The sequence below is a fragment of the Oncorhynchus mykiss genome, chromosome 28 (assembly GCF_057628025.1).
Source record: "Oncorhynchus mykiss isolate SJ-2025 chromosome 28, ASM5762802v1, whole genome shotgun sequence".
NCBI lineage: Eukaryota > Metazoa > Chordata > Actinopteri > Salmoniformes > Salmonidae > Oncorhynchus > Oncorhynchus mykiss.
This window is the reverse complement of record NC_143049.1, coordinates 4,126,747-4,142,911: the sequence shown is the minus strand read 5'-3', so window position 1 is coordinate 4,142,911 and position 16,165 is coordinate 4,126,747.

The window sequence follows — 16,165 nt, the reverse complement described above, 5'->3', positions numbered from 1 at the left end:
GAGTTGAAATGTATTCAATTTGTAGTTTGCATCCCTATATTGCACTTTACAGTACATACACACACATCATAGAAGACTGAAATATAACAACACTTTTGACATTGGATTTTCGGCAGGTTTTTGAAATAATGTTTATTATTTATGAAATTATGAAAAATATTAATACTATTCCAGCAATGAGGCCACTAGGTCATTTAACTGCAGGAAAGGGCTACTGGCATTTGGTTTAGAACCGGTGCTAAGGTTGGAGGACATAGAGCTCTTTGGCCTTGCACACCAGTGGTGGGTTTGGAGTCAAAAGAAATATGCAGAAAAGTACTTAATACTTACTGTAAAATATCTTTGATGTTATGTGGCTATTTTGCTTCCTCTGGTTCTGGGGCCTTTGGGATAGGGGGGACGCAAATGTGCCACTTGGCCAATTGCCAGGGAAAATGCAGAGTGCCAGATTCAAATAAAATACTATAAAATTCAAACTTTCATGAATTCACACATGTATGAACCCAAATAAAAAATACACTCGTTGTGAATCCAGCCAACATGTCAGATTTCAAAAAGGCTTTTCGGCGAAAGCATAAGAAGCTATTTTATCTGATGACAGCACAACAGTTAACAAAGAGAGAATAGCATATTTCAACCCTGCAGGCACCGCACAAAACGTAGAAATAAAATATAAATCATGCCTTCCCTTTGATGAGCTTCTTTTGTTGGCACTCCAATATGTCCCATAAACATCACAAATGGTCCTTTTGTTTGATTAATTCCGTCGATATATATCCAAAATGTCCATTTATTTGGCACGTTTGATCCAGAAAAAAATAACTTCAAATTTGCGCAACGTCACTACAAAATATCTCAAAAGTTACCTGTAAACTTTGCCAAAACATTTCAAACTACTTTTGTAATACAACTTTAGGTATTTTTAAACGTTAAAAATCGATCAAATTGAAGACGGGTCTATCTGTTTTCAATACAGGAGGATCAAACTAATGCTACTTTTCAAGTCTTGCGCAAATCTCAAACAGTACACATAACGTTACCCTGTTCCAAGATGGCTGTACTTCTTCATTGCACAAAGGAATAACCTCAACCAAATTCCAAAGACTGGTGACATCCAGTGGAAGCGGTAGGAACTGCAAACAAGTGCCGTTTCCCACTCACTGAATAGACAGTGACCTCAATTTTTTTTTATCTGAATGGTTAGTCCTCTGGGTTTTGCCTGGTACATAAGTTCTGTTATACTCACAGACATGATTCAAGTAGTTTTAGAAACTTCAGAGTGTTTCCTATCCAAATCTACTAATAATATGCATATCTTATAATCTTGGCATGAGTAGCAGGAAGTTGAAATTGGGCACGCTATTTATCCAAAAGTGAAAATGCTGCCCCCTATCCCAAAGAGGTTTTAAGGTCAATGGCATCATTAACTTTCCTCAGTACCAGGATATTGCAGACAAAAACCTGGTTGCAATATCTTCTTTGCTGGTTGTGGATCTTCCAGCAAGACCATAACCACAAGCACACATCAAAATCCCAAAATCAATGGTTAATTGACCACAAAAATCTACGTCAGTCAGCGGACTTGAACCCCACTGAAAACTTGTGGCTTGAATTGAAGAGGGCAGTCCACAAGCGCAGTCGAAGGATATCAAGGATCTGGAATGGTCTAAAATTATTAGGTCTGAAATCCCTCCCAATGTGTTCTCCAATCTCATAAAACATTTTAGAAAAAGGCTCAGTGCCAATATGGTCGCAAGGGGAGGGTGCCAGAGTATTCAAAAACAGGGATGCCATTCATTTGGACCCATATCTTTAGATTGTTTTTAATTTTTTTTACTTATTAGACTAAATGTATTTCACTGAGCAATTGTGTTAGTAAAAAATATAATTCTTATTTGTTTGCATACAATATATCTCAGTTTTTGTATTATTTATTTTTACAAAACACACTACAACCCCCCACACACATACTATCCCATGATCCTCCTCCTCCCTGCAGCCTTGCTGATAGCCTGGCACCCAACCAAGGTTAAAGCATCCGTTATCAATATTGAACCCCCTGCCACTTATAGTTGCATAACGAGCTGGGTGCCAGTCTCTTGAACTATCCTGTTCACAATGCTGCAGCTTACCTCCCCGCTCCATCACCCTGGAAACCCAATAACACCCAGACCAGCCAAACAGAGTGGGGGGGGGGGGGGGGGGGGTAAAACTACATACATCTGTCTGACACTGATACATCGAGTATTCTAGTGTGTGTGTGTAGACTTTGTGTATTGGCATTGAAATGTTGTTAAAACCCCCTGGAGTTGATGTCCGTGCCCCGGACATCAACTCCACGGAAATCATCGACTCAGCGGAAATCTAATTAGCATAATAAAAATATCCCCATCAAAATCTGTCTATTTTAGAGTTTTTTTTGCATGGGCTGCATCTCAATCCACTACATCCGCCGATATCGGCCTTCCGCATCTGTGGTGGAAGGTCGCAGAGCTACAAATGTTTTTTGTCAGACCAGGAGATCAGTCTTCTCACGCAAACTTCTGTAGTGTACGAACGGTTTGGCTAATATAACTAAAGTTGGTTTCGCCTGTCTGCCAACTTCTGTCTGCAGCATCCCAACAGTTTGGACTAAACACTAATATGACACATCTATGGAAAGGTAAGATTCTCACGAACATACCAGTTTTGCTCTAGGAAGCCCACAAATCACACAAAACGATATCAGTTTAAAAAATGTATGGATGTGTACAGTGCATTCGGAAAGTATCCAGACCTCGACTTTTTCCACATTTGGTTATTTTACAGCCTTATTCTAAAATTGATTAAATACATTTAAATGCTCAGCAATCTACACACAATACCCCATAATGACAAAGCGAAAAAAACATATTTTTTTTGCAAACGTATTAAACATAAAAACAGAAATCCCTTATTTACATAAGTATTCAAACCCTTTGCTACCAGACTCGAAATTGTGCTCAGGTGCATCCCGTTTCCATTGATCATGCTTGAGATGTTTCTACAACTTGATTGGAGTCCACCTGTGGTAAATTCAATTGATTGGACATGATTTGGAAAGGCACACACCTGTCTATATAAGGTCCCACAGAGAGTCAGAGCAAAAAACAATCCATGAGGTCGAAGGAATTGTCCGTAGAGCTTTGAGACAGGACTGTGTTGAGGCACAGATCTGGGTAAGGTTACCAAAAAAGGTCTGCAGCATTGAAGGTCCCCAAGAACACAGTAGCCTCCATCATTCTTAAATGGAAGACGTTTGGAACCACCAAGACTCTTCCTAGAGCTGTCCACCCTGCCAAACTGAGCATTTGGGGGAGAAGGACCTTGTGGAGACCTCTGTGGAGATGGGAGAACCTTCCAGAAGGACAATCATTTTTGCAGCACTCCACTAATCAGGCTTTTATGGTATAGTGACCAGACGGAAGCCATTCCTCAGTAAAAGGCACGTGACAGCCCGCTTGGAGTTTGCCAAAAGGCACCTAAAGACTGACCATGAGAAACAAGATTGTCTGGTCTGATGAAATCAAGATTGAACTCTTTGGCCTGAATGCCAAGCATCACGTCTGAAGGAAACCTGGCACCATCCCTACGGTGAAGCATTGTGGTGGCAGCATCATGCTGTGGGGATGTTTTTCAGCGGCAGGTATTGGGAGACTAGTCAGGATAGAGACAAAGATGAACAGAGCAAATTACAGGTAGATCCTTGATGAAAACCTGCTCCAAAAGCGCTCAGGACCTTAGACTAACATCTCTGGAGAGACCTGAACATAGCTGTACAGCAATACTCCCCATCCAACCTGACAGAGTTTGAGAGGATCTGCATAGAAGAATGGGAGAAATTCCCCAAATACAGGTGTGTCAAGCTTGTAGCGTCATACCCAAGAAGATTCGAAGTCGTAATCACTGCCAAAGGTGCTTCAAGAAATTACTGAGTAAAGGGTCTGAATTGTCATGTAAATGTGATTTCTGTTTTTTTCTTTGTCATTATGCAATATATTGAGTAGATTGATGAATATAATCAATTTTAGAATAAGGCTGTAACCTAACAATGTCAAGGGGTCTGAATACTTTTCAAAGGCACTGTATATGGAAGTATTTAAGTGCCAAAAAGGTGTTAAATATAGATAAAGACAAATAAATAAATCCTGATCTTTCTTATCTCTCTCAGATATTGGACATACACTTCAAAACCAACTTTCTTTTGATTTATTTTTTGACTACTGTATGTATGAATCTGTTATTTAATGCATTTCAATTGGCTAATAGCAGTAAGGCCAAATGTTTCTTCAAATATATATATTTTTTGTTATACCTAAAGGGATCCTAAAATCAATTAGCCAAATGATCTTTGGTATGACCACCCTAGTAGATCCCCCCCCCCTCCCCACCCACCAAGGCTTAGACTCCAGAGGGTTCAAATGTTTCTTTCACAATGAGGTCTACTGAGTGTTTTGAACAATAACACTATTGAGCAGTATTGAGTGTTGAGGCACAAAATCCTGCTAATGCATTAAGGTAGATCCTAGCTGCACAACAATAGTAGGGTTACACCCAATAGGTACTGTATCTGCCATCAACATTATATGCCTGCCTAACCATCTGTGATATTACTTCATCCAATTATCAAAACTTCCACACTACAGTAAATTGCAGTTTGTCTCTTTTTTTTCATTGCATTCTAACACTTCCATAAATATATTTTTTGTAACCAAATCGTTAAAATTCAGCCCCACACACAGGAGCCTGCCTGCTGAGAAATTATTGACCTTTTTTCAGGTATTAAAAATAGACGGTAATTACATTTTAGCAGAGAATTAAAAATAAATGATTTCTACTTTATTAATGGGGCCCCCAGTCAGCCGTCGCTCCCTTTATCCCTGCATGGCTCTGTGTTCTATATTTAAGCTGCAGCAGAAACCCATAGCTTCATCAGATATGATGTTTCTTACACAAATATGAGGAGGTTTGAAGGCTGGGACGCTAGCTGATAGAGTTGGCTGTGTGTGTGTGTGTGTTTGAATCTGTGTCTGTGTCAGAGAGAGAGTAAAAGTACAGTACATGACAAAGTATATGGACACCTACTCGTCGAACATCTCATTCCAAAATCATGGGCATCAACATGGAGTTGGTCCCTCCTTTGCTGCTCAAACAGCCTCCACTCTTCTGGGAAGGCTTTCCACACGCAGTTGGAACATGCTGCGGGGTCTTGCTTCCATTCAGCTACAAGAGCAATAGTGATGTGTAGCACATTTAGCAGGCGGCTCTCCAATTCATTCTAAAGGTGTTGGATGAGGTTTAGATCAGGGCTCTGTGCAGGCCAGTCAACTTCTTCCACACTGATCTTGACAAACCATTTCTGTAGGGAACTCGCTTTGTGCACGGGGGCTGAAATAGGAAAGGGCCTTTCCCAGACTATTGCCACAAAGTTGGAAGCACGTAATCGTCTAGAATGTCATTGTATGAAAGGCGTTAAGATTTCCCTTCACTGGAACTGAACCATGAAAAACAGACCCAGACCATTATTCCTTCTCCACCAAACTTTACAGTTGGCACCATGCATTCGGGCAGGTGGCGTTCTCCTGGCATCCGCCATACCCAGATTCGTCCGTCGGACTGCCAGATGGTGAAGCGTGATTTAGCACTCCAGAGAACGCAACTCCACTGCTCCAGAGTCCAATGGTAGCGAGCTTTACACCACTCCAGCCATCGCTTGGCACTGTGCATAGTGCTCTTAGGCTTGTGTGTGGCTGCTCGGCCATGGAAACCCATTTCATGAAGCTCCCGACGAACAGTTCTTGAGCTGACGTTGCTTCCAGAGGCAATTTGGAAATCAGTAGTGAGCGTTGCAACTGACTACAGACTCTTTTTACGTGCTACACGCTTCAGCACTCAGCGGTCCCGTTCTGTGAGTGTGTGTGGCCTAACACTTCATGGCTGAACTGTTGTTGCTCCTAATCGTGTCCACTTCACAATAACAGCACTTACAGTTGACCGGGGCAGCTCTAGCAGGGTAATAATGTCACAAACTGACTTGTTGGAAAGGTGGCATCCTATGACAATGCCACGTTGAAAGTTCTTCAGTGAGGCCATTCTACTGCCAATGTTTGTCTATGAAGATTGCATGGCTGTGGGATCGATTCTATACACGTGTCAGCAACAGGTGTGGATGAAATAGCCAAATCCACTCATTTGAAGGGGTGTCCACAAACTTTTTTTGATATACAGTATAGTGTATGTGCATATCTTCCTTGTCTTAAAAGTGGGTCTAATTTTTGTCTCCAGCCAAAAGGAGACATGAGAGATGAAAACTGTACCACAGGGAGGGGTGCTGGGTACTGGGTGTCGTGTTAATGGAGTTGTACAGACTGCCCAGAGAAGCTTATAGTGTGGGGTCTAATATTACAATGGTGGATGATTAGGTAAACAATACAATGACGACTTGATGGAGCACCAATGATGCCAAAATGACCAGCCTTTAAGTCATTTTAATCAAAGGTTTTTTCACCTAAAAAAATACAATAAATTAGGGAATCATACAAAATGAATCCCAATATAATGATTGGTTCAAAGCCACTGTGGATAAAAACAGTCTTGAAGTCATAATGTAAGAAAGTGAGAGTTAAGTCACTTGTGGTGTGTTGTAGAACATGGAGCCTTTAGCACCACGACACATACACACAAACAGAAATGCATATGCGTGCACGCATGACACAAATGCACACGCATTAAACACCAACGCAAAAATGCAAACACACACACACACACACACACACACGCAAACACAAGTGCGCATGTGCACAAACACATTGAAGTGTTTGTGTGAAGTTCAGTCTACACAGTATACAGTGGGACAATAGGGAACAAGAGGGAGAGAAGGTTATCCAAACGTCAGTAGAGAATTGAATACATTGTGCAGAATGGGTGATGTACAGTCCTAGCAGATGCTGTTTTGCCCTATTCATGACCCTACACTGTGCTCATGTGTGTGGATGCAACTTACAGTATAAATACATACATTATAGTGTCATGTCCCGTATGGGATGACAAAGCAGTTCAGTGACAGGGCTCTAGGGACCACACAAGCTCCAACTTTGCTCATGTGCGAAGATAAAACATGACAATGCAATGCGGTGTAGTGTAGGTTATGGTATGGCAGGGCTTGAAGATCAGAGGAGCCTCCACAGAGCTCACCTGCAAGAAAGTAATTGATAGGTGTTAACTCCAAAATTACACAATGACTAAAGTTCCAGTTTAACACCATATACTTGCAGTATCAGCCCGGTACATAGCATCCATCACACTCAGGCCTGGTCCAACACTGACAGTAACCTCTGAGCAGATGCACTAATATCAGAGGGAGTAATTACACAAGTATAGGACTACTTAATACTTGAACTTAAAGATCTCCCACAGAAAATAAAACAGTGAAATATCCAATGAAAACATCAACGCAGAATTAAATAAAATGTCGAAGAATAATTTAAGTCCACCATTTGCATTTTTTTAAATGTAACATTTAAATGTTTTAAATGTAACTTTTATTTACTAGGCAAGTCAGTTAAAAACAAATTCTTATTTACAATGACGGCCTACCGGGGTGTTCAGGGACAGAACTGCAGATTTTTATGTTGTCGGCTCAGGGATTCAATCCAGCAACCTTTCGGTTACTGGCCCAACACTCTAACCACTAGGCTACCTGCCGCCCCAAACGGCAATGTCACGTGACAAAGTTTTTTACTCAAGCTGCCACTTTTCATTACTGAGTGCCTTTAGGAGTGCAACAGAAGACGTTCCTTTTTAGTCAGATAGTCAACCAACTGTTCCTTTGTAGCTGACCACAGAATCCGCAGAATTTTCTGAGTCTCAAATTCCTTGATGCTGTTAATCTCAAGATGACAGACTTGGTTGACTTGACAGCATCAAGTAGGGAACGCCTTTAAGGTGTGAAATCACAGTAGTAGTAATCCAGCCACATTTCAGTCTTGATCAGAAGAAGACGGCAGGTTCCACTTGACATTTTTCCTCCTGTACTCAGCATTGTTGCCTTGACTTTGTTTTATCAGTAGAGTGATGCATCTGCTAGACCATACGCACACTTTTGTAGTTTCCACAGTGTTCCTTCACCCTTAAAACCTGTTATGGATGATGCGAATTTTCGCAGCTTTTTGTTAAAAATCGCGCAACATTTCAAAGTCCTGCTACTCATGCCAGGAATATAGTATATGCATATGATAAGTATGTGTGGATAGAACACACTCTGAAGTTTCTAAAACTGGTCAAATCGGGTCTGTGGCTATAACAGAACGTGTTTAGGAGTAAAAATCCCTGGTAAAACTGTTTACCAAAAACAAAACAAAAATATTTGTCCGCCATTCAATATTTTGTTTAAGACGAGAGAAAATATATGCGAACCCCCTGTAAACGCCTACAGCTTCCACACGATGTCGACATTGCTATCAATATCAGAATCATTTATCCTTGGTTACAACACGAATAGATCCCTCCCTTCTTGTGGCGCACCACAGTATGTTGTGAAACTGAAAAAATGGACGATCTTTTCCAGACTTGCTGCTATCGAATACAGATCGCCCCGTGATCAATTTGATACATCATTAACGTTTATTAATACATAAAGTTGGTTTAGAAACGTCGTTTGAAGTGATTTGTAAAAGTTTATAGGCGACTTTTGTAATTTTAAAAAGTGACGTTGCGTCTTGTAAATGGACTTTTTGCAGCATCAGACTGGCCTTCAGCAAATGACATTTTGGGTATACAATGACGGATTTAAAAGACCCAATTGTGATGTTTATGGGACATATAGGAGTGCCAACAAAGAAGCTCGTCCAAGGTAATGAATGTTTTATATTTTATTTCTGCGTTTTGGGTAGCGCCGGCTACCGCAAAATCTGTTGTTTACGTGTCGTGCTGGTATTTTGGGGGGTGCATGCTATCAGATAATAGCTTCTCATGCTTTCGCCGAAAAGCATTTTACAAATCTGACTTGGTGGCTAGATTCACAACAAGTGTATCTTTAATTCAGTACCTTGCATGTGTGTTTTAATGAAAGTTTGAGATTTAACGAGTACTAAGTAAAGTACTATAGGTGGCGCTCTGAAATTTCCGCTGAGCGGTCCCTGTGCAGGGACCACCTCCATAAAAGGATAATTATTAATTAACTTCAGGTGGAGATTAGATGTGAACGTTCCTTAACAGCTCTGTTCCCTGCAGAAATGTAGATTTGATATCCATAGATTGAAGCTTCCATTGGGTCTGTCAGATCACTGTCAGCAGCAAATGGAGTGACTGAGGCGCATGTGTATTAGACTTTTGGGAGTTCTTTATTAGCCAGCTCCTCAAACCTCTAACCAATAGACATGCTTTTGGCACTATTCCGGTTGAGGATTCTTTAAGGGTACATACCAACCTTGACACACATTTTTGGTCAATGTCTTTGACTTCCTCAAACAATCAAACTTTCCCCCAATTACTGTGTTCATCTTGTTTAGCTGAGTCAAATGAGACATCCTTTGTATTCGAGTACATCATCATCGTGAATGTCATTCTGTTGTTCTAGATTGTCCATTGGTTCAAACTGGTGATTATCTACAAGTGACAAGTCAGCTGAACCCGTTGTACCAGAAAGGGGAGCTGGTTAAGAGTCGTGCAAGTTGTACAAGTTCTGGTGTTTTCTTTTTGCTTTTCCTGCTCCTCCAATGACTTTGCCATGTGTGGGGTACCACTTTCTCCTGTCCATGTCTTTAACAGCTTGTCTAGTTTTCTGATTGAAACAAGCATGTTGTCTTTTTATTTATTGAACCTTTATTAAGCTAGGAAAGTCAGTTAAGAACAAGTTGTTATTTAGAATGACGGCCTACCAGAAGGCCTCCTGTGGGGACGGGATGACAAATAAAGTAAAAATATAGGACAAAACACATATCACGACAAGAGACAACATAACACTACATAAAGAGAGACCTAAGACGACAACACAGCATGGTAGCAACAACATGGTAGGAACACAGCATGGCAGCAGCACAAAACATGGTACAAACATTATTTGGCACAGACAACAGCACAAAGGGCAAGAAGGTAGAGACAACCATACATCACGCAAAGCAGCCACAACTGTCAGTAAGAGTGTCCATGTTTGAGTCTTTTAAGGAAGAGATTGAGATTATACTGTCCATTTTGAGTGTTTGTTGCAGTCCGCGTGATGAAAACAATCTTGCAGCGTGGCTTTTGATTGGTGTGTCCAGCAATAAATGGTTCTCATCACTGGTACATCCTGTTTTAGTTTCTGCCTATAAGCCGGCACGAGCAAGATGGCGTCGTGGTCTGATTTGCCGAAGGGAGGGCGGGGGAGGGCTTTGTATGCATCGCGGAAGTTAGAGTAGCAGTGGTCGAGAGTATTAGGCCTACGTGTTGTGCAATCAATATGTTGATAAAATTTAGGGAGCATTGATCTCAAATTTGCTTTGTTAAAATCCTCAGCTCCGATAAATGCAGCCTCTGGGTATATAGTTTCCAGTTTACATAGAGTTGAGTGAAGTTCCCTACCCTTACCACCTGGGAGTGGCCCATCAGGAAGTCCAGGATCCAGTTGCAGAGGGAGGTGTTTAGTCCCAGGGTCCTTAGCTTAGAGATGAGCTTTGAGGGCACTATGGTGTTGAACACTGAGCTGTAGTCAGTGAATAGCATTCTCACATAGGTGTTCCTTTTGTCAAGGTGTGAAAGGGCAGTGTGGAGTGCAATAGAGATTGCATCATCTGTGGATCTGTTTGGGTGGTATGCAAATTGGAGTGGGTCTAGGATTTCTGGGATAATGGTGTTGATGTGAGCCATGACCAGCGTTTCAAATCACTTCATGGCTCAGACGTGAGTGCTACGGGTCGGTAGTCATTTAGGCAGGTGACCTTAGTGTTTTTGGGCACAGGGACTATGGTGGTCTGCTTGAAACATGTTGGTATTACAAATCAAATCAAATAAAATGTATTTATATAGCCCTTCGTACATCAGCTGATATCTCAAAGTGCTGTACAGAAACCCAGCCTAAAACCCCAAACAGCAAGCAATGCAGGTGTAGAAGCACGGTGGCTAGGAAAAACTCCCTAGAAAGGTCAAAACTTAGGAAGAAACCTAGAGAGGAATCAGGCTATGTGGGGTGGCCAGTCCTCTTCTGGCTGTGCCGGGTGGAGATTTTAACCGAACATGGCCAAGATGTTCAAATGTTCATAAATGACCAGCATGGTCGAATAATAATAAGGCAGAACAGTTGAAACTGGAGCAGCAGCACAGTCAGGTGGACTGGGGACAGCAAGGAGTCATCATGTCAGGTATTCCTGGGGCATGGTCCTAGGGCTCAGGTCCTCCGAGAGAGAGAAAGAAAGAGAGAATTAGAGAGAGCATATGTGGGATGGCCAGTCCTCTTCTGGCTGTGCCGGGTGGAGATTATAACAGAACATGACAGCAAGGAGACAGCAAGGAGTCATCATGTCAGGTAGTCCTGGGGCATGGTCCTAGGGCTCAGGTCCTCCGAGAGAGAGAAAGAGAGAAGGGGAGAATTAGAGAACGCACACTTAGATTCACACAGGACACCGAATAGGACAGGAGAAGTACTCCAGATATAACAAACCGACCCTAGCCCCCCGACACATAAACTACTGCAGCATAAATACTGGAGGCTGAGACAGGAAGGGACAGGAGACACTGTGGCCCCATCTGAGGACACCCCCGGACAGGGCCAAACAGGGAGGATATAACCCCACCCACTTTGCCAAAGCACAGCCCCCACACCACTAGAGGGATATCTTCAACCACCAACTTACCATCCTGAGACAAGGCCGAGTATAGCCCACAAAGACCTCCGCCACGGCACAACCCAAGACAGGATGACCACATCAGTGACTCAACCCACTCAGGTGACGCACCCCCTCCAGGGACGGCATGAGAGGGCCCCAGTAAGCCAGTGACTCAGCCCCTGTAATAGGGTTAGAGGCAGAGAATCCCAGTGGAAAGAGGGGAACCGGCCAGGCAGAGACAGCAAGGGCGGTTCGTTGCTCCAGAGCCTTTCCGTTCACCCTCCCACTCCTGGGCCAGACTACACTCAATCATATGACCCACTGAAGAGATGAGTCTTCAGTAGAGACTTAAAGGTTGAGACCGAGTTTGCGTCTCTGACATGGGTAGGCAGACCGTTCCATAAAAATGGAGCTCTATAGGAGAAAGCCCTGCCTCCAGCTGTTTGCTTAGAAATGCTAGAGACAATTAGGAGGCCTGCATCTTGTGACCGTAGCGTACGTGTAGGTATGTACGCAGGACCAAATCAGAGAGATAGGTAGGAGCAAGCCCATGTAATGCTTTGTAGGTTAGCAGTAAAACCTTGAAATCAGCCCTTGCTTTGACAGGAAGCCAGTGTAGAGAGGCTAGCACTGGAGTAATATGATCAAATTTTTTGGTTCTAGTCAGGATTCTAGCAGCCGTATTTAGCACTAACTGAAGTTTATTTAGTGCTTTATCCGGGTAGCCGGAAAGTAGAGCATTGCAGTAGTCTAACCTAGAAGTGACAAAAGCATGGATTCATTTTTCTGCATCATTTTTGGACAGAAAGTTTCTGATTTTTGCAATGTTACGTAGATGGAAAAAAGCTGTCCTTGAAATGGTCTTGATATGTTCTTCAAAAGAGAGATCAGGGTCCAGAGTAACGCCGAGGTCCTTCACAATTTTATTTGAGACGACTGTACAACCATTAAGATTAATTGTCAGATTCAACAGAAGATCTCTTTGTTTCTTGGGACCTAGAACAAGCATCTGTGTTTTGTCCAAGTTTAAAAGTAGAAAGTTTGCAACCATCCACTTCCTTATGTCTGAAACACATTCTTCTAGCAAGGGCAATTTTGGGGCTTCACCATGTTTCATTGAAATGTACAGCTGTGTGTCATCCGCATAGCAGTGAAAGTTAACATTATGTTTTTGAATAACATCCCCAAGAGGTAAAATATATAGTGAAAACAATAGTGGTCCTAAAACGGAACCTTGAGGAACACCGACATTTACAGTTGATTTGTCAGAGGACAAACCATTCACAGAGACAAACTGATATCTTTCCGACAGATAAGATCTAAACCAGGCCAGAACTTGTCCGTGTAGACCAATTTGGGTTTCCAATCTCTCCAAAAGAATGTGGTGATCGATGGTATCAAAAGCAGCACTAAGGTCTAGGAGCACGAGGACAGATGCAGAGCCTCGGTCCGATGCCATTAAAATGTAATTTACTACCTTCACAAGTGCCGTCTCAGTGCTATGATGGGGTCTAAAACCAGACTGAAGCATTTCGTATACATTGTTTGTCTTCAGGAAGGCAGTGAGTTGTTGCGCAACAGCCTTTTCTAAAATTTTTGAGAGGAATGGAAGATTCGATATAGGCCGATAGTTTTTTATATTTTCTGGGTCAAGGTTTTTTCTTTTTCAAGAGAGGCTTTATTACTGCCACTTTTAGTGAGTTTGGTACACATCCGGTGGATAGAGAGCCGTTTATTATGTTCAACATAGGAGGGCCAAGCACAGGAAGCAGCTCTTTCAGTAGTTTAGTTGGAATAGGGTCCAGTATGCAGCTTGAAGGTTTTTATAGACTCAGACAGGGAGAGGTTGAAAATGTCAGTGAAGACACTTGCCAGTTGGTCAGCGTATGCTCTGAGTACACGTCCTGATAATCCGTCTGGCCCTGCGGCCTTGTGAATGTTGACCTGTTTAAAAAGGTCTTACTTAAATCGTCTGCAGAGAGCGTGATCACACAGTCGTCCAGAATAGCTGATGCTCTCATGCCTGTTTCAGTATTACTTGCCTCGAAGCGAGCATAGAAGTGATTTACTGTATCTCTTCTGGTAGGCTCGTGTCACTGGGCAGATCTCGGCTGTGCTTCCCTTTGTTGTCTAATAGTTTGCAAGTCCTAGGGCCTCCCGGGTGGCGCAGTGGTCTGTGTCTCAGTGCTAGCTGTGCCACCAGAGATTCTGGGTTCGATCCTGAGCTTAGTGTGGATGTACAGATGCCTTTACGGATGGCAAAGGCAGATTAGCCACTCATCGCTTGATTCTCACAAGGCACCCCGATCTCTTTCTGCAAAATCTCAGTCTCTTTCTCCTGAGAATGATGGGGATGAGGCCAAAATAGCACAGTTGGTTAGGAGCCAATAAACCGGCAGCCATCCTGTCAGTTTCATTGTGTGTGTATATATATATATATGTTTGTGTCTGTTTCACTGTCCTTTTCAGTAGGAGGCTGATTCTCCGCATGTTGATAATTTACTTTGCGCAATCTTGAGTGATGTACCCGGACAATGGTGATTCCGTGCCTCACAAATATCACCACACCATCTTGGCCAATGACGACTCCGAGTCCTTTCCACTCTAGACACTGAGTCAACTAATTGGTAGTCTAGTACTTCTCATCATGATTATTCCTAGAACTGCTCAGTCATTTCTGAAGTTTGTCAACTATAGGTTTGTGGAGAATGTGTTTTTACTCTCTAGTCATGTTCTCTGTGACTGTCAGAATATTTTTTTTTACATGGACTCTATGTGATGTCTTTGTCTAAAATGTTTACACAATTAGTGGCCTGAGGTAGTAAGTTAAGGGTCACTGGTTGTTTAAACATCTCTGCCTTGTCATTTTTTATGTCCAGTACAGCCCCTGCCTTCTTGAGGGAATCCTTGCATAATGGTATGGGAAAATCTACAGGGACATCCTCTGCTTCAATGTGACACTTAGTCTGACCAGCCTTTGCTAGCATCTTGAATCTCTTCGTAGAGTGAACAACTCTCCTATCTCCAAATGTAAAAGCTTGGTTGCTTTGGTCTGACCCTCATATTTTGTATATATTTCAGATTTTGTTTACAGACATACTGCAGTTTTCAAACCATTTTTCACCATACTGTGCGTGTACATGCAATATCAATCACAGGAGATCCTAAGTATTCAACTATTAAGATCTCAGTACCAGAAGCAAATACATTTTACACTGTTCCATCTCTCTACAAAAACTAAGACGGAAATCTAAGCAAAGAGCAGTCTTTAACCCAATGGTAAGTGCTTTGACATATAGCACATTTTGATCTCCTTCCATACAGGTCCAGTGGATTTGTGCCAGGCACCCTCGTCTGGTTGTCTTGAAAACGTGACTTGTTGTTGCCTCTTCTCTTTGCAAAGTGTAGTATTCTATTGGTATCTCTGGTATGTCTGTTATTAGGATGTACAATAGTAGATATGTTATTAGCATGACAGCTGTCTTTTGTAGTGCCTTCTTCACCGACACAAAAGTCAGCACAGTACAAGCAGTCAAAGCCAACTGTTTCTCCCTTCCATCCAGACAGACAGTATCTAGCGTCTTGATAGCTAGCACTGCATCCGATTGTACCTCTGTTCGAAATCAATGATGTAGTCTGCTATTGCCACTCCAAAATGTTTCTCGTAGTACTGTCAAAGTTTGAATATGCCTTGTAGGCATGGCATTTCTCTTCTTTTAGAAACACATAGTCCAAAGTTCCCATACCATCATCCTTGTTCAAATCCTCCATGGATATTTCCAGTGCTGTATCTTTCGCTCTCCAAGCGATAATGCCACCATAAGTGTTTGCTTTTTCTTGTCGTTCTCGTTGAAGCGAGGCAGGACATTGCATCCTCTGCTGCTAATGATAACTCATTTCTGGCAAATGGAACAATGGCTAGGTTCCAGTTAACAACGTTTACTTTAAAGTATTAGCAGAGTACATTGCGGCCATCACACTCAGGCCCAGTTCGACGGTAACTTCTACTCATGCGCACCTATACCAGAGGGCACTGTAAATACAGAAGTATAGGGCTACTTAAAACATGAACTTAACAATAGGTACATCTTTGCAGAGAGCGGGGCACTGGGGAAGAAGATGAGAAGAAGTGAAGAGAACAACAGTAAAGGTGAGAAAAGACGATGAGAGGAGAGAAGAATAGAGAAAATGATTCTCACATGATCCATTTCCACCAGCGGGCAGGATACACATGAATTATTAACACTCTACTGTGTGTGCTTTTATCTATCTATCTATCTAGAGAGACGTTGACTTTCTTTAATGAAACATTCTCATTTCATTAAAACCTCACCACCTCACCCCTT